Genomic DNA, 24,774 nt, shown 5'->3' with positions numbered 1-24,774 from the left:
ATGTAATCAAACTATAATATTTCTTACGGAAAGAAGTATGTTCAATAGGAAACCGATTTTAGCAGGTGTGTAATTTCTTCAGTGCGCACGAATTTCCAAGACTGTGTCCTTCTGCTAAAATTGATATTTCTAATTCATTTTGGAAGTTACAAGCCTGAAGCCTTGAACAGACTGCAGAGACCCTGTGGAAGCCATAGGAATTGCATCCATGGAGCAAATGTTTAATATGACCTTTTACTTGCCTTTCTAAGAGGATGGTCTCTCTCAAAAAAAAAATTCTGGTTGGTTTTCCTTTGGATTTCCACTTACCATATCTATTGTGTTATATTCTCCTACATTATTTTAACATTTATACAAACTTCAAAGTGTTTTCTTTCCAATGGTACCAGTTATAAGCATATCCTGGCTTCAGGGCCTGAGCAACAGGCAGTTTACTTTGGGCACGTCATTCAGACAGAAAATGGAGAAAAAAGGGGCCTAGCCCTAAGAAGTTTTAAACAACAGAGAAACACATACGGAATCGGTGCATTCATTTGCTCTTTACAGGGGTTCTGATCCAAAATAAAAAGGGAGTAATGTTATTTGGCAGCAGTTTTAATCAGCCAAAGTAAATGTTTTCTGTGGAATCCGCAGGGGAATCGAGGCAGTGACAGGGAGTTGCCGCCTTCTATGAGCCGGTGTTGTGCTGTGTGTGAGGGACACAAAGCCCTTTACATGATGGAATCTCTCCTAGAGAACAGATAGGCCTCTACTTTAGGCCATCCCATCATCTGTCTCTCCAAATGAAATATAATGGAGAAAATGGCCATTGGGTGATGGAGATTGATTCAAAAGGAACATGAGTGGTAATCAATAAGGTTCGCTGCAAGTCATCCCACCTGCTGGTTATAGGCTACTTTCCGCAAAGTTGGGCGACACCAAGCCGTCTGCTGCCGTGTAATTTATGATGAAGGTGTCACTCTTAGACTGATACTCTATGGATGAGAGGTTCTACACCATAATGAAAATAACAGCTTTTTGTCCTCAGAAAAAGTTGCTAGCTCTATGCAATAACGTCTCACTCCAAGATGATAGATTGATCCAACATATCGCATGAAAAGTTGGTTTCAAGTGAAGAATAGTAAGTGATTTTGAAGGGCAGATGAGACTGAACTATGGTGCTTTAATTCGTATGTAGATCCTACAGATCTTTAACTCCTAAACAATGCAGTGAAATTAAACTATACCATATAACTATAGTTAAAAAAATATTTAAATGAGTTCTACATTATTAGTCTGAATCTACTTTGATGGTACATTTTTAACCGGTCACGATGAGAGAAGTGAGATCATTTGTGAGTTCAAACTCCATGGGAAACTGAGGCTTTGTATCAAAGGCTTTTAATCACTTTTAAATACAGCACGGAACAGAAGGGGACATTTCGGTCAACATGGATTTCTTAAATAGGTAACCAAGGCAACTGAAATCTCCGCACTCAGCATCCCCAGAATATGATAGTCAATAATAAATATGTGACAGGTCATAGCTCAAGTGGAGGGCAGTGATGGGTAAACACATATTTCTATATGACTCACATTGCATGCATACAAATACTGTACCTATGGCAATCAATAAACATTCAAAGTAATCTTAAAATTCTCCATGCGTGTACACAACACAAACACAAACCCCCTGGCCTGGACTACACTCGTGAAAAAGAGAAATACCACAAAAAGGTGAAAAAAACAAGCTTTTATGGGGACACACAAAATCACTTCCTTCCCTTTCAAAAAGCATTGATATGCGATATGTGGGCTGCTGTGATAGAGAGAGAGAGAGAGAATCATGCAGGGTAAAAATAGATGAATGCTCCTCCAACCATCGGGATGTTATTTGCTGACATGGGCTTGTGCTGCCAGCCACTGTCACTGACAGTCTTCACTTTAGCTGACTGCATTACACAGTCAGCTCCACTTAATCTGCACACTGAATGCATTCCCTTTATTTATTAATTCATTTCCAAGTGGCGACAACTGTCACTTTGATGAATGGGAACTTGAACTGGCCAATTGTTTTCACTTCGCAGACAAGTCTTCCATGCTTTGAACTTAAACGTTCTTTCTTGTAGGAGAGGGGGATCTCTGTGCTCCCCTTCACCCCCCCACTCCACTCCCACCGACTTCCTCAGAGCCCCCTGAGGAATCAGCATTGTACGGTTCTATCCAGGCTCAGTGACCTGAAATGCGTCATGCCAGGCGGTTATTATTGAGTCAGCTCCGGCTCATCTGGTGAGGGTTTACAATGTAACAATGGTGGATGTTTAGAGCGACTGGTGGTGTGGAGTCCTTGGGATGTTGAGACCACAACACGGCACTATACAACACAGTACAGTATGGTACAACATACTGTACAATTGGTACACATATAGAACATCTATGGGCATTGTATGCTTCACAGAAACACTTCGCAAAACACTACATTAACCAATTTGATTTGATTTGATTTGATTTGTGATTAAAGACCTACAGTACAGCCACAATGGCTAGAATTAGCTTGATTTAATCAGAGGTTATTGTTACTGGTGATTTTAATACAGACATGCTCAAAATAAAAATGCTTATTTTAAAGCTCTTCAGATTTTTTGTAATCTGCTTACTTTACACCAGCTGATTAATTAGCACACCAGGGTCTGTCCTTCTACCTAAATCATCATTGACCTCATGTTGGTGTCAGAGAGATCAAGGATATCAAAGAGTGGGGTTGTAAACTATGGGCTCAGTGATCGTTCCATCATTTTCTGTAATAGGAAGGTTCAGAAAACGGTTTTATTTGTCATAACTCAATACAAAGTTGGTATATGAAGAACTATAGTGCAGATGTTTTTGTTAATTGTTTGAGCAAATTGGATTGGTCACTGTATTGAAATGCAATGAAGTGGAAAATGCCTGGGGCAATTTTAAATAATTGTTTTTAGATGCTGTTGACAAGCTGGCTTCAGAATTTTGGGGGGGAATTAAGCAAAGAACAGCACCATGGATAAACGATAACATTTAAAAAGCAATTAAGCTAAGAAATTAACACTTTCTGGAGTTCAGGATATCCAGGGCACATTATGTTTTTATAAACTACAAGAAACTAAGAAATGAGGCTAACTGGATGATAGAGAAGGCCAATAAAGAGTATTTTAATAACAAAATGTTTTAGAACAGGAACAATCCAAATAAACTATGGAAGTGTCTGAAGCTGTTAGGTTACAGTCACAGATCAAAGACTAAAGATCGAAATCTTAGCCTGGACATAGGAGGAAAGGTTACATCAGGCAAGACCATGGTTGCAGACACTCTGAATAGCTACTTTACAACTATAGCTAATACATTAGTTACATGGTCAATCAGGTTGTTATGGGAAGAGTCAAGTCCAGCAGTTTGACTCGCGGCGAGGGATTCAAGTAGATGGTTTTTCGCTTGAAAAAGTGTCAACTGTAAAAAGAAGCTGAAAAACCTGACCATTCCAAGGCAACTGGCCTTCACAATATTCCTGGCAGATTTCTAAGGGCTGTTGTGGTAATTATCACCCCATGCGTAACTCACACTGTAAAGATTATGTTCGAGCAGATTTACAGTTATATTTCCTTACATAACCTACTATATGAGCTCCACACTGGCTTTAAGAAATCCGATTCTACCAACACTTGCCTACTATATCTAACTGACCACATCAGGAAGGAAGTAGATGGAGGGAAAATTTGTGGTATGGTTATGTTATATTTCCAAAAGGCGTTTGATATAGAGCATCATGAAATTCTGTTAATCAAACTAAGAGCCATGGGCTTTAACAACTTAGCCATAAAGTGGGTTATCTGCAAGGAAGATAACAGATGGTAGATGTGGGTGGGACCCTGTCTAAACCCAAAACCTTGAACTGCAGGTACCCCAAGGGAGTGGGATGTGTCCACTTTTCTTTCTGTTGTACATAAATGATCTGAAATCTTTCTGTACATGACCTTTTCCTCTATGGTGATGATTCTGCACTGTTGGTTTCCCACAAAGACAAAAAATGTGGTTGAGAACGCCATCAGTGCTTGTAAGGTTCCAAAGTGAAACTGAGGAAATCCCCTGACTTTAAGATGGGAGTAGGTGACATAGTGAGCAAAAGACTTAGTTAATTATCTTGGATGTGTGCTAGATAACCATCTGACAGGGGAGAGCATGGCACAAAAAGTTATCTCCAAAGTGAGCCATAAAATTAGGTTTCTGGCAAGATCCCCTTCAAATTTCTAGATAAGATTGCAATGGTTGCATTGGCGGAGGCTCTGTTCAGTGCCACTTCGACTATGCGTGCTCTTCCTGGTACAGTAGTGCCCCTAAGATAATTAAAAACAAACTGCAGACATCTCAGAACAAATTAGTCAGGATTATTATTAAACTTCCAGCACGAACCCATCTTGACCAGTCCCACTTTGAAAGCCTCAGATGGCTCAGTAGAGGAGAGAGTCTCAGATTAAATTGTGTCTTGTACATAATATTCTCCACATTATGGTCCCCAATATAAGTACTTTAACTTGGTCCGAGATAACAATAACTATTCCACTATTCCACTTTTAGATGTAATATTGGTATGGGGAAAGAAACCATTTTGTACTCAGTCTTCCAAAGAATTTGAAAATGATAACCTCCATAGGCAGTTTCAAGTTCTAACTGAAAACACTGATAAAAAGTAGCATGCCTCAAAAGTGAGTGAATAGAGAATGCGTATTGTGTATCCTATTGGGATTGTCTTGTGTGTATATATATGACATTGATTGTTGTATACTGTGCATTTGGAAAGTATTCAGACGCCTTCAGTTTGTCCACATTTTGTTACGTCACAGTAAAATGGGTTAAATAGTTTTTTCCTCATCAATCTACACACAATACCCCACAATGACAAAGCAAAAACAGGTTTTTAGAAATGTTTGCAAATGTATTAAAAATGAAATTACTGAACGACACAGGAAGGTATGACCACTCTGACATGTTTGATACGGTAGCCCCATTACCACCAGACAAAATGTTGATAGACACAGGATCTGTATGGGCTGGGAATGACAATGAAAGGTCCACATTGTTATATTAGCAGAACACTGCTTCTATGGTATTGTGTAAAGTGTTGTTTATTCTACATGGACCTGTTACTACATTTGAAAGTTATCAAAACACTTTGATTAAAATATCCACATAAATTCAGCAATTGCATATTTCTCATATTACTCTGTAGGCTATTTACCTATTCAAAGCTTCTTCCAGCATCTCACCATACATCTGCCTGTAGTTATTGAACTCACCCTGCAGAAGGTTTGTTTTTGTGAATGGGTGGGGGGGATAGCTGCAGGTAAGGTTCTGACAGTCTTGGTGGTGGCAAGAACACACCCAAAAAACACCCAGTTCAAACTACACCCCCAAGCCAACTCAGGTTTGGCTTCTGTCTTGGTCACCATTATTTCTTGAGGAGCAAGCCAAATAATGAGGCCATATCAACGGTGCAGTTCCCCTTTAATGAGGCCTTCTCTATGGAAAGACAATATGCAGTGTGACATATGCATACTGGTATGAATCCAAAAATGCATATCCACAACATTGCTAGAAAGTATTCATATCCCTTGACTTATTCCACATTCTGTTGTCACAGACTGAATTCAAAATGGATTATTAAATATATTTTCTCCTCACACCATCTACACAGAATACTCCATAATGACATGGTGAAAACATGTTTTTAGACATTTTTGCAAATGTATTGATATACAGAAATATCTCATTTACATAGGTACTCACACCCCTGAGTCAATACTTTGCAGAGGCACTTTTGGCAGTGATTACAGTTGTGAGTTTTTCTGGGTAAGTCTCTAAGAGCTTTCCACACTTGGATTGTGAAACATTTGCCCATTCTTCTTTTCAAAATTCTTCAAGCTCTGGTTGTTGATCGTTGCTAGACAACCATTTTCAGGTCAAAACTGTAACTCTGCCACTCAGGAACATCCACTGTCTTCTTGGTAAGCAACTCCAGTGTAGATTTGGCCTTATGTTTTAGGTTATTGACCTGCTGAAAGGTGGATTCATCTCCCAGTGTCTCCCAGAAAGCAGAATGAACCAGGTTTTCCTCTAGGAGTTTGCCTGTCCTTAGCTCCATAAAACTCCCCAGTCCTTAACATTTACAAGCATACCCATAACATGAGGCAGCCACCACTATGCTTGAAAATATGGAGAGAGGCACTCAGTAATGTGTTGTATTGTATTCTGTACTGGCTTCCTTCTTTCACTTTGTCAATTAAGTTAGTATTGGGAAGTAACTACAATGTAATTGATCCATCCTCAGCTTTGTGGTTAAATCTGTGTTCGAAATCACTACTTGACTGACGAACCTTACAGATAATTGTATGTGTGTGGTACAGAGATGAGGTAGTCATTCAGAAAAAATATTTAATACTATTATTGCACACATAGTGAGTCAAAGCAACTTATTACGGCTCCTGAGTGGTGCAGCGATCTAAGACACTGCATCTCAGTGCAAAAGGCGTCACCACAATCCTTGGTTCGATTCCATGTTGTATCACATCCGGCCATGATTGGGAGTCCCAATTGTCCCAGCGTTGTTCGGGTTTGGCCCAGGGTAGGCCATCTAAGAATTTGTTCTCAACTTGCCTAGTTAAATAAAAAAATGTAAAAATGATGGGACTTGTTAAGCACATTTTTACTCCTGAACATATTTAGGATTACAATAACAAAGGGTTTGAACACTTACTGACCCAAGACATTTCAGCTTTTCATTGTTAAGAACTAATAAAAATGAAAAATAAACATAATTCCCATTAGACATTATGGGGTATTTTTACATTTATTTCACCTTTATTTAACCAGGTAGGCCAGTTGAGAACAAGTTCTCATTTACAACTGCGACCTGGCCAAGATAAAGCAAAGCAGTGTGACACAAACACAGAGTTACACATGGAAAAAACAAACATACTGTAACGGTTTTCTTCTGGTGAAAGAGAGGCGGACCAAAATGCAGCGTGGTGGTTATTCATGTTTAATTTATAAAGACACTATACATGAATAAACTAACAAAAACAATAAACGTGCGAAAACCTAAACAGCCCTATCTGGTGCAAACACAGAGACAGGAACAATCACCCACAAAACCCAACACAAAACAGGCTACCTAAATATGGTTCCCAATCAGAGACAATGACTAACACCTGCCTCTGATTGAGAACCATATCAGGCCAAACATAGAAATAGCCAAACCAGACACACAACATAGAATGCCCACCCAGCTCACGTCCTGACCAACACTAAAACAAGGAAAACACATACGAACGATGGTCAGAACGTGACAGTACCCCCCCCCCCCCAAGGTGCGGACTCCGAACGCACAACCTAAACCTATAGGGGAGGGTCTGGGTGGGCATCTGTCCGTGGTGGCGGCTCTGGCGCTGGACGTGGACCCCACTCCATAATTGTCTTAGTCCACCTCCTTAGCGTCCCTTGAGTGGCGACCCTCGCCGCTAACCTTGGCCTAGGAAACCTAACAACGGGCCCCACTGGACTGAGGGGCAGCTCTGGACTGAGGTAGCTCAGGACTGAGGGGTAGCTCGGGACTGAGGGGAAGCTCGGGACTGAGGGGAAGCTCGGGACTGAGGGGAAGCTCGGGACTGAGAAGAAGCTCGGGACTGAGAAGAAGCTCCGGCAGGTTGATGGATCTAGCAGATCCTGGCTGGCTGGTGGTTCCGGCAGATCCTGGCTGACTGGCAGATCCTAGCTGACTGGCAGATCCTGGCTGACTGGCAGATCCTGGCTGACTGGCAGATCCTGGCAGACTGACAGCTCTGGCAGACTGACGGCTCTGGCAGACCCTGGCTGAATGGCGGATCCTGGCTGACTGGCTGACTGGCGGATCCTGGCTGACTGACAGCTCTGGCAGACTGACGGCTCTGGCAGACCCTGGCTGAATGGCGGATCCCGGCTGACTGGCTGACTGGCGGATCCTGGCTGACTGGCAGATCCTGGCTGACTGGCGGATCCTGGCAGACTGGCGGATCCTGGCAGACTGGTGGATCTAACTGATCCTGGCAGACTGGCGGCACTGGCGGCGCTGGGCAGACTGGCGGCGCTGGGCAGACTGGCGGCGCTGGGCAGACTGGCGGCGCTGGGCAGACTGGCGGTGCTGGCGGCGCTGGGCAGACTGGCGGCACTGGGCAGACTGGCGGCGCTGGGCAGACTGGCGGCGCTGGGCAGACTGGCGGCGCTGGGCAGACTGGCGGCGCTGGCGGCGCTGGAGAGGAAGGCTCCGGCAGCGCTGGACAGGCGGGAGACTCCAGCAGCACTGGAGAGGAGGAAGGCCCCGGCAGCGCTGGACAGGTGGAACGCACTGTAGGCCTGATGCGTGGTGCTGGCACTGGTGGTACTGGGCCGAGGACACGCACAGGAAGCCTGGTGCGGGGAGTTGCCACCGGATGGCTGGTGTGTGGAGGTGGCATTGGATGGACTGGACCGTGAAGGCGTACTGGAGATCTTGAGCAGGGCTGGCACTAACCGCCCTAGCTGGATCTTCACCCTAGCCCGGCAGATGTGGGAAGCTGGGATGTAGCGCACCTGGCTAAGCACGCGTACTGGGGACACCGTGCGAACCACCGCATAACATAGTGCCTGACCAGCACCACGCTCGCCACGGTTAGCACTGCTAAGAGCACTGTAGTGCTGAGATGGCACAGGGCGTGCAAGGTTAGGGAGATGCACAGGAGGCCTGGTGCGTGAGGCTGGCACAGTCTTCACCAGACAACTAGCACGCACCTCAGGACGAGTATGGAGAGCTGACCCAGGTGTCATCAAATCCTCGACATGCTCCGTCGGGCGAATTCCGTGTCTCATGCACCAACACAGCAACTCCCTCATATCTCTCTCCTCCAATTTCCCCATTAACTCCTTCACAGTCTCTGCTTCGCTCACCTCCAACACCAGCTCTGGTTCTGAGCTCCTCCTTGGCTCCTCACGATAAACGGGGGGAGTTGGCTCAGGTCTGACTCCTGACTCTGCCACACTCCCCCTGTACCCCCCCCAAGAAATTTTTGGGGCTGACTCTCGGGCTTCCGTCCGCGCCGCCGTGCTTGCTTCACCAACCTCATTCTCCTGTAACCTTCCGCGCACTGCTCCATCGAATCCCAGGTGGGCTCCAGCACTCTCCCTGGGTCGACAGCCCACCTGTCTATTTACTCCCAAGTAGTATAGTCCATATTCTTGCCGTCCAAACCGTCCTCCCATGTCCATTCCTCTCGCTGCTCCTGCTGCCGTTTCTCCTGCTGCACCTTGGGGCGGCGACACTCCCCTGGCTTTGCCCAGGGTCCTCTCCCGTCGAGGATTTCTTCCCAAGTCCAGAAATCCTTATTACGCTGCTCCTGCTGCTGCCCGTTACCACTCCGCTTGGTCCTGTTGTGGTGGGTGATTCTGTAACGGTTTTCTTCTGGTGAAAGAGAGGCGGACCAAAATGCAGCGTGGTGGTTATTCATGTTTAATTTATAAAGACACTATACATGAATAAACTAACAAAAACAATAAATGTGCGAAAACCTAAACAGCCCTATCTGGTGCAAACACAGAGACAGGAACAATCACCCACAAAACCCAACACAAAACAAGCTACTTACAGTTTTATTCGATTGCTAAACGACAGTGGGCACAACTGGAGTCACATGTGCAAAACTCTAACTACAGTCTGCACTACCAACAGTCACCTGAGCTAAACAGTTCACATCACCTGCAAAACTCATTCCAAGCAACACAACTCTTAACACATGGCTCAAAACACGCTCAGTGCAGCCAAACACTATGCACAACCCTCACTGAGATAACACACACTGTCACTCAGAACACACTGAGAGTAAAAACACTAGCATCAAACACCAATACAGAAAATACAAACTTTTCATCTTTACAGTTTGAACAATTTCAGTGACTTCATACAAAGTAATATTTTCTTCAAAGAAAAGAGTGACATTCTTTCACATGATTTATTAACATTTTTAGAACATAACAATTCTTTAAGGTAACTGAAAATTAGCAGTTTGCTTCAATAGTCTGTAGTAATTTACGGAATTACAGTAATGAGAAAAAAAAGGTAGAAACTAAAAGTACATACGGTCATTCGAACAAATAATTGAGGGGCTAATCCTGCCTCTCTCTAGCATCAGGCCACAGGTTTTCTTCAACATCACATCTAATGTTTTCTCTTGCCATGCACCTGGGGAAGAACCTTCTGGAGTGCCTTATCCATCCCTGGCAGTCCTCTGGACTCGTGTCCTCACATCCGGCACGCATGGCTTCCAAAAGAGACATTTGGTCATGTGGGTGGTGACCAAACACTTTCCAGGCAGAGAAAAACTCCTCTATTGGGTTGAGGAAGGGTGAATATGCAGGCAGGTACAAAACCATAAATCTGTGATGTGCTGCAAACCAATCTGTGACAGCTGCAGAGTGGTGAAAAGCAATGTTATCGCAAACTATGACAAAAACTTGGGGGTTTCTTACTGGCTCCCCCTGTTCTGCTGGCACTAGCTGAGCATAGAGCTGTTCTAGGAAAGCTATAAGCCTTTCTGTGTTGTACGGGCCAATGAGTGGTGTGTTGAGAAGCAAACCATCATTGGCCATTGCAGCACACATGGTGATATTTCCCCCCCTTTGGCCTGGAACCTCCACAGTGGCCCTTTGACCTATAACATTCCTTCCTCTGCGCCGTGTTTTGGCAAGGTTAAATCCAGCTTCATCGATAAATACAAATGAATGTGGTCTTTCCAGTGCTTCCACCTCCATTACTCTCTGAAAAACAGTAAGTGCACAGTTTTACTGTAGAAATGCTAGTGTTTTTTTTACTGTAAATATTTTGTATAGCTGTGTACGTAACCTCAGACGTCTTACCTGGACATATTGGTATCTTTGCTCTTTTACCCGTTCACTGTTTCTCTTGAACGGTACAGTGTATAACTGTTTCATTGTAACTTGGTGTATCTTTAGGACTTGAGCAATAGTTGTTGTGCTGACAGAATTAACATTTTCACATATATCATTATCAGCCAGCACTCTATCTTGAATCTCCCCCAGTTGTATTGCATTGTTGACAACAACCATGACAACAATAGCATTTTCCTGCGCGTCTGAAAATATTTTTCCTCTTCCCCCTGTTGGGGGCAGCCTTTGGGTCCTGTTGTAAAAATATATTTTACAGTCAAACTTACTGTAATATATATCTGGGTTAATATTCTATAATTGCAATACAAAATAGATTCCTGTAATGTTTTCATTTACTGTAAGGATGTAACTCTCACCTGTTTGCATGATGGAAAATTTGCATGGAAAATTCGCATTACAGATGCCACTGTGGATCTTTGCAGATTGGGTTGCACCCTCAACCCTGCCTCTCTCAATGAGAGACCATGGTTCACGACATGGTCTATAAGTGTAGCCCTTATTTCATCTGAAATAACAGCTCTTTGTCTTCTTTGTCTTCCTCCACGCATCCGCCCTCTCCCTGCCACCCTTCTCCCTCCACGAACCCATCTTCCTTGTTCCATTTCCAAAATGAGTCTTTCTGAGCTCTACCTATATATACTGTAATATGTGTGTGTGTTCACTAACAAGTCTAAAACAAGACACCTGCTTAGCCTTTCAGCTGAAATTGCAATCAGCAGTGTTTGAAAGGCACAAGGCTGAAATCTATTCCGTTTTGAATGTGTGGTTCACAGTTTTGACAGCAGTGTGTTAGCATTTGAACAAAGTGCTGTAAATCCACAGTGTTGTGCAGGTTGTGGTTAAAGTCATGGGATAAGTGTGTAGAGTTTTGAAAACTGTGTTCAAGCAATGAAAAACGAACTAGAGTTTGGTCCACATGAACTGCTGCTGTGCAGACTGTAGTTAGAACTTTGCACATGTGACTCCAGTTGTGTCCACTGTAGTTTAGCAATCGAAAAAAAATGTAAATATGGTTCCCAATCAGAGACAATTACTAACACCTGCCTCTGATTGAGAACCATATCAGGCCAAACATAGAAATAGACAAACCAGACACACAACATAGAATGCCCACCCAGCTCACGTCCTGACCAACACTAAAACAAGGAAAACACATACGAACGATGGTCAGAACGTGACACATACAGTCAAAAGCACAATAGAAAAGTCTATATACAGTGTGTGCAAATGAGGTAAGATAAGGGAGGTAAGGCAATAAATAGGCCATAGTGGTGAAATAATTACAATTACAATTACAACACTGGAGTGATAGATGTGCAGAAGATGAATGTGCAAGTAGAAATACTGGGGTGCAAAGGCAAAAAAAACAGTATGGGGATGAGGTAGTTGGATGGGCTATTTACATATGGACTGTGTACAGGTGCAGTGATCCGTGAGCTGCTCTGACAGCTGGTGCTTAAAGTGAGAGAGGCAGATATGAGACTCCAGCTTCAGTGATTTTTGCAATTCGTTCCAGTCATTGGCAGCAGAGAACTGGAAGGAAAGGCAGGCCAAATTAGGAATTGGCTTTGGGGTGACCAGTGAAATATACCTGCTGGAGCGAGTGCTACGGGTGGGTGACCAGGGACCAGTGAGCTAAGGCGAAGATATGGCGGGGCTTTACCTAACAAAGACTTATAGATGACCTGGAGCCAGTGAGTTTGGCGATGAATATGAAGTGAGGGCCAGCCAACGAGAGCATACAAGTCGAGGTGGTGGGTAGTATATGAGGCTTTGGTGACGAAACGGATGGCACTGTGATAGACGGCATCCAATTTGCTGAGTAGAGTGTTGGAGGCTATTTTGTAAATGACATCAACGAAGTCATGGATCGGTAGGATAGTCAGTTTTACAAGGGTATGTTTGGCAGCATGAGTGAAGGATGCTTTGTTGCGAAATTGATTCTAGATTTAATTTTGGATTGGAGATGCTTAATGTGGGTCTGGAAGGAGAGTTTACAGTCTAACCAGACACCTAGGTATTTGTAGATGTCCACGTATTCTAAGTCAGAACCGTCCTGAGTAGTGATGCTGGGCGGGCAGGCAGGTGTGAGCAGCGATCAGTTGAAGGGTATGCATTTAGTTTTACTTGCATTTAAGAGCAGTTGGAAGCCACGGAAGGAGAGTTGAATGGTATTGAAGCTCATCTGGAGGTTAGTTAACACAGTGTCCAAAGAAGGGCCAGAAGTATACAGAATGGTGTCATCTGTGTAGAGGTGGATCAGAGACTCACCAGCAGCAAGAGCGACATCATTGATGTATACAGAGAAAAGAGTCGGCCCGAGAATTGAACCCTGTTGCACCCACATAGAGACTGCCAGAGGTCCGGAAAACATGCCTTCCAATTTGACATACTGAACTCTGTCTGCAAAGTAGTTGGTGAACCAGGTGAGGCAGTCATTTGAGAAACCAAGGCTGTTGAGTCTGCCGATAAGAATGTGGTAATTGACACTCGAAAGCCTTGGCCAGGTCGATGAATACGGCTGCACAGTATTGTCTTTTATTGATGGCGGTTATGATATCGTTTAGGACCTTGACCATGGCTGAGGTGCACCCATGACCAGCTCGGAAACCAGATTGCATAGCGGAGAAGGTACGGTGGGATTCGAAATGGTTGGTGATCTGTTTGTTGACTTGGCTTTTGAAGACCTTAGAAAGGCAGGGTAGGATAGATATAGGTCTGTAACAGTTCTAGTGTCTCCCCCTTTGAAGAACGGGATGACCGCAGCAGCACCATTCTTTTTCACCATTCTTTATCTCAGACGATACGAAAGAGAGGTTGAACAGGCTAGTAATAGGGGTTACAACAATTGCGGCGGATAATTTTAGAAAGAGAGGGTCCAGATTGTCTAGCCCGGCTGATTTGTAGGGGTCCAGATGTTGCAGCTCTTTCAGAACATCATCTATCTGGATTTGGGAGAAGGAGAAATCGGGAGGCTTGGACAAGTTGCTGTGGGGGGTGCAGGGCTATTGACCAGGGTAGGAGTAGCCAAGTGGAAAGCATGGCCAGTCGCAGAAAAATGCTTATTGAAATTCTCAATTATCGTGGATTTACCAGTGGTGACAGTGTTTCCTAGCCTCAGTGCAGTGGGCAGCTGGGAGGAGGTGCTTTTATTCTCCATGGACTTTACAGTGTCCCAGAACTTTTTGGAGTTTGTGCTACAGGATGCAAATTTCTGTTTGAAAAAGCTAGCCTTTGCTCTCCCCTGAACAGGCAGTTAACCCACTGTTCCTAGGCCGTCATTGAAAATAAGAATTTGTTCTTAACTGACTTGCCTGGTTAAATAAAGGTAAAATAAAAAAAATAAAAAAATAAAAAAAACTGCCTGTGTATATTGGTTCCTAACTTGCCTGAAAAGTTGCATATCGCGGGGGCTATTCAACGCTAATGCAGAACACCACAGGATGTTTTTATGCTGGTCAAGGGTCTGGAGTGAACCAAGGGCTATATCTATTCCTGGCTCAAACATTTTTGAATGGGACATGCTTATTGAAGTTGGTGAGGAAAGCACTTTAAAAGAATAACCAGGCATCGTCTACTGACAGAATGAGGTCAATATCCTTCCAGGATACCCCAGCCAGATCAATTAGAAAGGCCTGCTCACTGAAGTGTTTTAGGGAGCATTTAACAGTGATGAGGGGTAGTCGTTTGACCGCAGACCCATTACGGATGCAGGCAATGAGACAGTGATCACTGAGATCCTGGTTGAAGACAACAGAGGTGTATTTTGAAGACAGGTTGGTTAGGATGATATCTATGAGGGTGCCCGTGTTTACATATTTGGGGTTGTACCTGGTAGGTTCATTGATAATTTGTGTGAGATTGAGGGCATCTAGTTTAGGTTGTAGGACAGCCTGGATGTCTCTCTCTCGCATGTCCCAGTTTAGGTCACCTAACAGCACGAGCTCTGAAGATAGGTGGGCGGCAATCAATTCATATATGGTGTCCAGGGCACAGCTGGGGGCAGAATGTGGTCTATAGCAAGCGACAACGGTGAGAGACTTGTTTCTGGAAAGGTGGATTTTTAAAAGTAGAAGTTCAAATTGTTTGGGCACAGACCTGGATAGTAAGCCCGAACTCTGCAAGCTATCTTTGCAGTAGATTGCAACTCCACCCCCTTTGGCAGTTCTATCTTGTCGGAAAATGTTATAGTTAGGGATGGAAATTTCAGGGTTTTTGGTGGCCTTCCTAAGCCAGGATTCAGACACGGCTAGGACATCCGGGTTGGCAGAGTGTGCTAAAGCAGTGAATAAACAAACTTAGGGAGGAGGCTTCTAATTTAACATGCATGAAACCAAGGCTTTTACGGTTACAGAAGTCAACAAATGAGAGAGCCTGGGGAATGGGAGTGGAGCTAGGCACTGCAGTGTCTGGAATAACCTCTACATCATCAGAGGAACAGAGGAGGAGTAGGATAAGGGTACGGCTAAAGGCTATAAGAACTGGTCATCTAGTATGTTTGGAACTGTTACACCCTGACCGTGGAGATTTTTTTATTCTCTATGTTTGGTTGGTCAGGGTGTGACTCGGGTGGGAAACTCTATGTTCTGTGTTTCTATGTTTTGGCCAGGTATGGTTCTCAATCAGGGACAGCTGTCTATCGTTGTCTCTGATTGGGAATCATACTTAGGCAGCCTTTTTTCCTTTTGGGTTTTTGTGGGTAGTTGTCTTTGTTAGTGGCCTGTATAGCCCTAGTAAGCTTCACGTTCGTTTTTGTTGTTTCTTGTTTTGTTGGTGACATTTATAATAAAGAAAGATGTACACTTACCACGCTGCACCTTGGTCCGGTCATTTCCGTGACAATGATCATGACAGGAATAGAGAGTTAAAGGAGCAGGTTTCTGGGTGCGGTAGAATAGGTTCAAGGCATAATGTACAGACAAAGGTATGGTAGGATGTGAATACAGTGGAGGTAAACCTAGGCATTGAGTGACGATGAGAGAGGTATTGTCTCTAGAGACACCATTTAAACCAGATGAGTTCACCGCATGTGTCGGCGGAGGTGGAACAAAAGGCTTAGCTCATGCATATTGAGCAGGGCTGGAGGCTCTACAGTGAAATAAGACAATAATCACAAACCAAAACAGCAATGGACAAGGCATATTGACATTAGAGAGAGGCATGCGTAGCCGAGTGATAATGGGGTCTAGTGTGTAGCTAGGCGGACTGGGGACACGGCGATTCAGACAGCTAGCGGGGCCGGGATAGCAGGCTAGCAGAAGGGTCTTAGGGGGACGTCGTGACGGAAGTGTCTGTTGTAGCCCCCTCATGCGGTTACGTCGGCAGACCAGTCGTGATGGATGAGCAGGGCTCCGTGTAGTAAAAGGGTCTAGGCCAATTGGCAAAATAGGTTTTGTAGCACAATAAATTGTCTGATGGACCTCTTCAGCTAACAGTCCGATATGCAGGCTAGCAGATGGGCATTCAGGGGACGTCGCAACAGAGGAACCTGGTGAAAACCCCCTTGGGCAGATTACGTCGGTAGTCCAGTCGTGATGGATCGGCGGGGCTCCGGATCTGCAGTAAAAGGGGTCCAGGCCAATTGGCAAAATAGGTATTTAAGCCCAAGGAGTGGCTGATGGACCTCTTCAGCTAGCCGGGAGATGGGCCTAGAATTGGTTAGCACCAGGCTAATTGGTGCTTGCTTCGGGATGAAGTAGCTGTGCCTGGGTAAAATCAATGGGGAAGCAAAGACCCCACAAAAAGTCAAGTAAAAAAAAAGTCAAATTACAACCTGTTGCATTGCATTGTTTGCTCTATAACCTGTTAGTTCATATGCCTTGACAATATTATATATAGGCCAAGACAATAAGACGACACAGTGGCAGAATAAATTCAACCACACGTGTTTCATTACCAAACCTGAGAGCAACATCTGTCCGGTGAAGTCCACAAAACATATTGCATGTAACAATTAGTTACATGACCTACAGCGTGGTCATGCAAGGTACTGTAATGTTTCCGACATTTTTAGACTGCAAAAACTACTAGTGATTTAGACTCAAGGAGAGTTACCGCAAGTCGCAAAGAAAAAAGGAGCTGCCTCCACTATTCCAGCACCATTTCAACTTCAAAATTTCAACATCATCTAATCACCTATGCTGAGTCTATTACAATTACAACTAAAAGATACCAAAAACGATACCAAAAGCTAAATATGATGTGGCTGTCAATGGTACTGATTTCTGTGTGTGTGTGTTATGATGGCCGTCACAGTGTGCATGCGTGCAAGTAGAAAAAAACATGTTTACTCACCCTACACCAATGGCATCCTCCTCTCTTTCATGTTGCCTGAACAGTCTATGACTCTGTCATATAGTACATGCTTTTCGTTTTTGTCGTCCTAGGCTACCTGGCTAAAATGCTTTTTTGTTAGCCTAACTACCTTTAGTGGGCAACGATGAGCCAGGCCAGCTAGTTAACATTAGCATACTACGTCTAGCTACCAAATTGTTTTCTGTCAGTAATGACCTTTGGCTTGTGATGTGATTGGTTTGAAACCAAATCCAAACTGGCTTCCCTTGACACTTTCTTTTGGTGTGCCAGGACCATTCACAGCTGAGCACACTCAGCTTAGCTCATTTAGCTCAATGCTGATTGGCTATTATTATTATTATTTTTATCAAGGAAGGCCAAATGCTCGCTGGCTTCCCTTACATTCAATGCTATGGGCGACAACAATGTCATAGTCTTTCTGACCAGACAGATTCCGATAGATACGCTACACATACTGAGACAGAGGGGCACTGTTTTGTTTGCTCAGATGCTCTCTCCGGTGAGATACATTCAGCCTCTTGCGAATTGAAGGACATTTATTGAATTGAAGGACATTTAAACACAGAGAGATGAAAGATACATTATTTTGTATGTTTTTTTCTTGCTCCATTTTTTGGGGGAAGCCTGACTTCCCTTGGCATTCATGAATACACACCCGTGATTTTGTGTAGGACAGTGGAAAAAAAAATCTCAATTTAATAAATGTTTTATTCCTGGTGTAACACAACAAAATGTGGAGAAAGTGAAGGGATGTGAATATGTTTTAAAAACACTGTATGGTGGATGACTGTGGTGTTGTTTGTTTGTCATGCAGCAGTTATGTTGATGGTGTCTCAGTTACCATGGTAATACTGGTGGAAAAGGATGGGGGGACTATCATTGTCACTCTACAGTTGTAATCTTCCTACTCTACCAATGTCAGTGGGTGTCTGCCCGTCTGTGTTACCTTCTCAGAATGAACAAATAGCACACGTTGCCTGAGGAAGACTTGACGCCGTGTGAAATCCCCCTTTGTGAGTCCTGTCATGTCTCGCTCAGACATCATTTCTTTCATTCATCTCCTGTCAGCTCATCTCTCATTTTGTTTTCATCTTCCTGTGCCAGATCAGAATGATCGGCTTTTTGCCTAATCTGATACGCATTAATCCTTCAGTTACACCTATCCGTACAAGGGCCGCATAAGAGGAGAGGTGTTACGAGAAGCTTCACAGTACGGCTCTTCTGAAGAAAGAGAGTCTAAGTAGATGCATAAACAGAAGACTTCCCATGGAACGCAATAACAAGTGATATACAGTATTAACATGTATCACTTTAAATGCCATTATCTCATAGTACTGCACATTGTTTTTGTTTTTACCTACCAAGCCTAACAAACAGCTCTGTGAAATACTAGGAGCAACCACATCCGTGTGAGCTCCTACATTAATATCTCATGACTGCCCTGAGTGCTTGTTTTGAGTGGTCTGGTTTTGATATTGAAGCACATCATACAAACAACAAGATATTTTTTAGTGGTGGAAAACACCTAAGGTTCCCATTGAAATGTGTCCCTTTGCACGGGTGTAATAAAAATGACATTTTAACACTTAATTTAGCCTGTGTACACAGTCACAAAAATAAATCTTGTTGAGTCTGGGTTTCTCTGGGCAACAGGCAAATAAATATTCCACTCTCACATGCCTTCTTAGCTTGTCAGGTGTCATATCTTTTCCCAGGGAGATTTAGAGGGTAATTAACTGTTGTGTGTAACCAACATAGGAGGGTTTTAAACAATTTGCCTATACATTTCTGTAGCAGTGTATAGATGGATTTCAAAACTGTAATATTCTATTAAATAAAACTTAACCAAACAAAAACCACAGAAACTAAACCATTTTGGGACAGAGAAAATACTTTTTTTCCATTGGGAAGTACCTATTTTCCCTTCCCAAGCTATCCATCATCATCATATTCCCTAGAAGAAAGAAAAGATCTGGTGTGTGACAACTGCAGAAAATATTTCCCACAGGACTGGAGTTGTTACTTTTAATTCAGTCACAATGTAATGGAAGCTGAGAGAGAGTCATGAGAGACAGTCGTGAGAGAGCTGAATGTGTTTTTCCCCACCCCCCCTGTTTGGGGCAAGGCGCAAGGTCTTGTGGGAATGCAAAGGCCTAGTTGCACTTTGCAGATACCACCACTGTGCTTTTAGACCCAGACCCATCAAAATGTCCCTGTCAGCTGCCTATCTCGAGGGACCTGGTTTTGGGATTAAAGCTTTTTCATTAAGCACTTTCATGGCCAAAGGTGTCTGACAATTCCAGTTGGTTGCTGTTTTACAACAAAAGATGAGCTTTACATGACGGTATCGGCTAGCTAATTACATAGTTTGGAATTGTGTATGAGCAATTTAGAAATGTAATTGAAGTACCCATGGGTACACACAGTAATCACTGCAGATGTTTATCTGAACCTCTTTTCACAACAATGCTGTGGCAGATCCCCACCAGCATTGCTAACAAAACAAAAAAATTTAAACCATAAATCAGGGTCCCACAGTGTGTTTCTTGGTAATGTTAAACAAATCTACTTCTAAACAAAAGTATACACCTCACACACATGCTTATGGGCTGTAGCATTTTAGATAGAGCTGAAATGTTTATATATTGAGTTTCACTTTATATACATCACAGAAGACTGAAATATAACAAAAATGTTTGACATAGAAACAAACACTGGATTTTCTGCAGTTAAAAAAAATAAAAGTTTATTAATTATAAAAATATGAATAACATTCCACCCATGAGGCCACTAGGTCATTTGACTGCAGGAAAGGGCTACTGCCATATCTGTGGATATCTGCAGAAAATCATATCCCAAGTTGTGACAACAAACTTTGATAATTGCATCCCTGTGGCCTGGTTGTGCTAAGTGGCATGCTGGAGAGTCCCTATGTGACTGGTTGACCGACTCATCCATGACACTCTCGGAAATAAGGGTTAGATTTGTTCCTAAATGAGTACAACCACTTGTCACTGGGGTGGTACCCTGTAAGGTCCTCCTTTGTACTTTTGTAGGTACATACAGTAACCCCGTTCATACCTCAGACAGTACCTTTCTTCACAGGTACACAAGCATGCCTTTTGTCTTTGTATAATACCACCACAGTGACAAAGCAATTTGTTCCTTGTAAGTGGGAAAATTGTACCTCTTCCACAGACAACTTAAACTGGTACAACACGTTCACTCAAGGGTGGTCAAAAATAACTATCTGAAACCCACGGCCCCACTATGCCACGCCTCCAATATAATTTCCCAGTGTGCCTTGCCTTTTTGATAAAACTGTAGTTACCACCCATGACTGTATTTGCTAGTGAGAGACATGGTTGTTGAATTCATTCATTTTCAGCCCTGTGGCCTTCACCAAGTGAGTTCCTAGGCATATATTATCATTACAATTATACGCTTTATGATGCTAAATTACATATAATCATGAGGACTTATTTTGAGGCCTAGTTTTACACTAATACAGTGGCCTGGAAGTTATGGTTTACAGGCCACATCATGCCTGCAAGTAGGCTTGCAAAATTCTGGTAATTTACCTAAAATTCCAAGATTTTCTCCAAATCTTGGTTGAAGCATGTCCTACTTATTCCCTCCCATTTCCAGGACTCTTATGGAAATCCTGGAAAAGTTACCAGAATTTTGTAACTCTACCTGGAAGTCATATTATGCTGGCTTGCAAGGTGATTTGAAATTCCTATTGGAATCCAGCCAGAGTTTGGAAATATCCAACAGTTTTTATTGACTGTCAACTGATTAGATAAGTTTAGAAAAATGTACGTTATTTGTCTTTGTAGCATAAGATTAATCAATGCAAAAGCACAGATATACTTTTTTTTTAAAATAAAATCTACATGCAGTAAAGCATGCTGGGAAATATGATGATAATAATTATGGCCTACACAAAATACATTTGTACTCTAGGAAACAAATGTACCTTGACATTGTAAACTTTTTTTGAGAGTGAGATTGTGATGATTGTACCTTTTTAAATTCATAATATGGGATACAAAAATCTACTTTTATACTATTTTTCCACACAGTACCATGTGAGATCATTGTGTACCTCTGAAGGTATGTCATGTGTATTTTGATCTTTTTGTACCCCAGGGAACAATACCGTACCTTTATTTCTAAGAGTGCAAGACAGGAATTGAATATTATATTTACATCCATCTCAGGACACACCCTAAATCTCAGCTGGTTCAGAGGCCTGTTACTAGTGGGGATAGAGCGTGCTATGTCAGATAAGGTCTAACTCTTCTCTTTTAGTAGTTGCCGCACTAAAACCTCCACATGCTCTAACTAAGCCAAAGGCTTGTCGTCTCACTGTAGTTTACAGACATAAACGGTGAAACAGGCAACAGCCCTTTCAAAGTCAACACCATAGCAGTTTAGATAAAAATGCAGTGCCTTACAGATATACCAAATTTTATGACAAACTGTAAAAGAAAATGTAAGTTTTCCAGATGTCTCAATATCCCTTTTTTATTTTTACAGTAAACATGCTGTACTGTAAGAATAACATCCACCACTAACTTATCAGGTGATATATCTGGCCATGGTGCCATACACTCTTCACCTTACAGTGGTTACCTGGACAGTCCATGGAGGTGTGTTGTGTGAAAGTTGATGATGAGCTCTAATGGCTATGATGCTGCTCTCCATGGTGCTGATCTCTGTTAGATTGTGTGCTAAGTCTGCCATCCAGTGGCTCCTATATTGAATGACAGCAAGCTGGATAGGTCTACTTATCTCTTTGGTGATGTCTTATTTCTTTGTGATTCTTATGGCTACGGCATTTCTGTATCCCTATTGGCCCAGGCTAAAAATATGGAAATTTCTGCACATGTGCAGGATTCTTCTTTAGTTAGCTGAGTCCCCACTCCGCTGCCTATTTAGCTGCTGGGCTGAATGCTCCGCTACCACATATCTACAACACAAAATCCATGTGTACGTGTGTATAGTGCGTATGTTATCATGTGTGTATATGCATGTGGCTGTGCCTATGTTTGTGTTACTTCACAGTCCCCGCTGTTCCATAAGGGGAATTTTTATCTGTTTTTTAAAATCTGATTCTACTGCTTGCATCAGTTACCTGATTTGGAATAGAGTTCCATGTAGTCATGGCTCTATGTAATACTATGTGCCTCCTATAGTCTGTTCTGGACTTGGGGACCGTAAAGAGACCTCTGGTGGCATGTCTTGTGGGGTATTCATTGATGTCTGAGCTTGTGTGCAAGTCGTTTAAATAGACAGCTTGGTGCTTTCAACATGTCAATAACTCTCACAAATACAAGTAGTGATGATGTCAGTCTTTTACTTTGAGCTAGGAGAGATTGACATGTATATTATTAATATGGCAGCCGTGCTGCCCTGTTCTGAGCCAATTGCAATTTTCCACCTTTAGAACTTTGGTTTTCCTATATATGGCTACTATATTGTGATCACTACATCCAATGGATCTGGAAACTGCTTTCACGCACATTTATGCAGCATTAGTAAAGCCGTGATCAATACATGACGATTATTTTATTGCTGTTGTTACACCCTGATCTGTTTCACCTATCTTTGTGCTTGTCTCCACCCCATTCAGGTGTCGCCCATCTTCCTCATTATCCCCAGTGTATTCATACCTGTTTTCTCTGTTGGTCTGTTGCCAGTTCGTCTTGTCAAGCCTTCCAGCGGTTTCCTCGTTCTCCTAGTTTTCCCGGTTTTGACCATTCTCCCTGCCCTGAGCCTGAGCCTGCTGTTCTGTACCTTGCAACACCTCCTTGGATTTTCTGACACCTGCCTGCCCTGACCCTGCCTACCGTTCTGTACCTTTTGGAGTCTGTTCTGGATTACTGTCCTCTGCCTGCTCTTGACCTGTTGTTTGCCTGCCCCCGTTTTTGTAATAAACTTTTGTTACTTCGAAACTGTCTGCATCTGGGTCTTCTCCTGAGCCGTGATACATGTGCAGTTTGTAACTACCATGATAGGTTGACTGAACCTGAACCAGGCTGCAGGCACTGGTTACAGTTTGAAGCTTTGTCTTGAGTGGGTAGCTTAATGAAAGCCAGTCAATATTTCAATAATCCAGAAAATATACCTCTGATATCACATACATTATCAAGCATTTCACACATTATCCAGATATTGACTGTTAGCACTTGGTGATCTATAGCAGCTTCCCATCAGAATGGGCTTTAGGTGAGGCAGATGAACCTGTAGCCTTATTACTTCAACAATATATAACATGAGATCCTCTCTAATCCTTACAGGAATGTGGTTCTGAATATAAACAGCCACACCTCCACCAATGGCATTTCTGTAGATGTTATAACCTTGTATTGCTACCACTGTATCAAATTCATTGTCTAAGCGAGTTTCAGAGTGTCAGAATATGAATGTCATCTGTTACTAGCAAGTTAATAATTTCACGAACCTTATTTCTTAAGTGACATACTTTTAAAGTGGGCTATTTTGAGCCCTTTTCTGGGATACTTACTTGTTTTCATTTCTTTACTGGGAAGCTTAGCAGAAGTAGATATTCTCATGTTATTTATGTTAGTGCAGTGTGAGCTGCACACAGTGGACATCCTACTAGGGCACGGCACCTCAGTGCTAACAGCATAAATCTAGTTCATAGACACGTGATTGCTGCATACAACAGCTGTAGAATCCGCAGAGGCAATCAGGGCAGTTAGAGGGACATAAATGAGGTTACTTACATTGTGTCTACCAATGCCCCAGGTACAATGTACATTTGTTAAAGCATTATGACTCAGCGACACAATGGTAGGGATTAGCTGAGCTGGGCCTGGGTCATTAATAAGTAATTGTCTCAATGAAGCCCTAGAATGCTGTGAAAGAATCCAGGGTCCACATTTCTCAATGTTGCTGTAACGGTGTACCCTGAGAGTTGGGAAGCAAGTTTAGGAAGGGAATACATTTAAGACGATGCACAAAACAAGCCACACAAACAGCGCACTGACATGAAATAGATAGAATAACACCTGGGGAAAGAACCAAAAGGAGTGACATAAATAGGGTGGGTAATCAAGGAGGTGATGAAGTCCAGGTGAGTGTCAAAAAGCGCTGGTACGCATCCTGATGGTGACAGGTGTGCGTAATATCAGCAGTCTGGTGACCTAATGGCCAGAGAGGGAGTATACGTGACAGTTTCATACGAACAGAAATTTTCGTAAACAATGTGTGCAATCATTTCTAAGCAAATTGTGGGATTTATCAATTTGTACTTATTCTTGCTATCTAATTCATAAACATGAAACCATTTAAGCCTAATTGAATAAGGTTGGAGGCAATTTAGTTAAACCAGTTAAATAATATAAAAGGCAACACTGAGGCATTGTGACTTGTCCAAAATGGCAAATCTTGCATTGCTGGAGGATCTGGTACAAGCTGCATTATGGAGGAAGCGTGTTTTCAATGAGCGTG

Source organism: Oncorhynchus tshawytscha, linkage group LG04 (genome assembly GCF_018296145.1).
Source record: "Oncorhynchus tshawytscha isolate Ot180627B linkage group LG04, Otsh_v2.0, whole genome shotgun sequence".
NCBI classification, from domain to species: Eukaryota; Metazoa; Chordata; class Actinopteri; order Salmoniformes; family Salmonidae; genus Oncorhynchus; species Oncorhynchus tshawytscha.
This window is presented reverse-complemented; position numbering follows the sequence as displayed.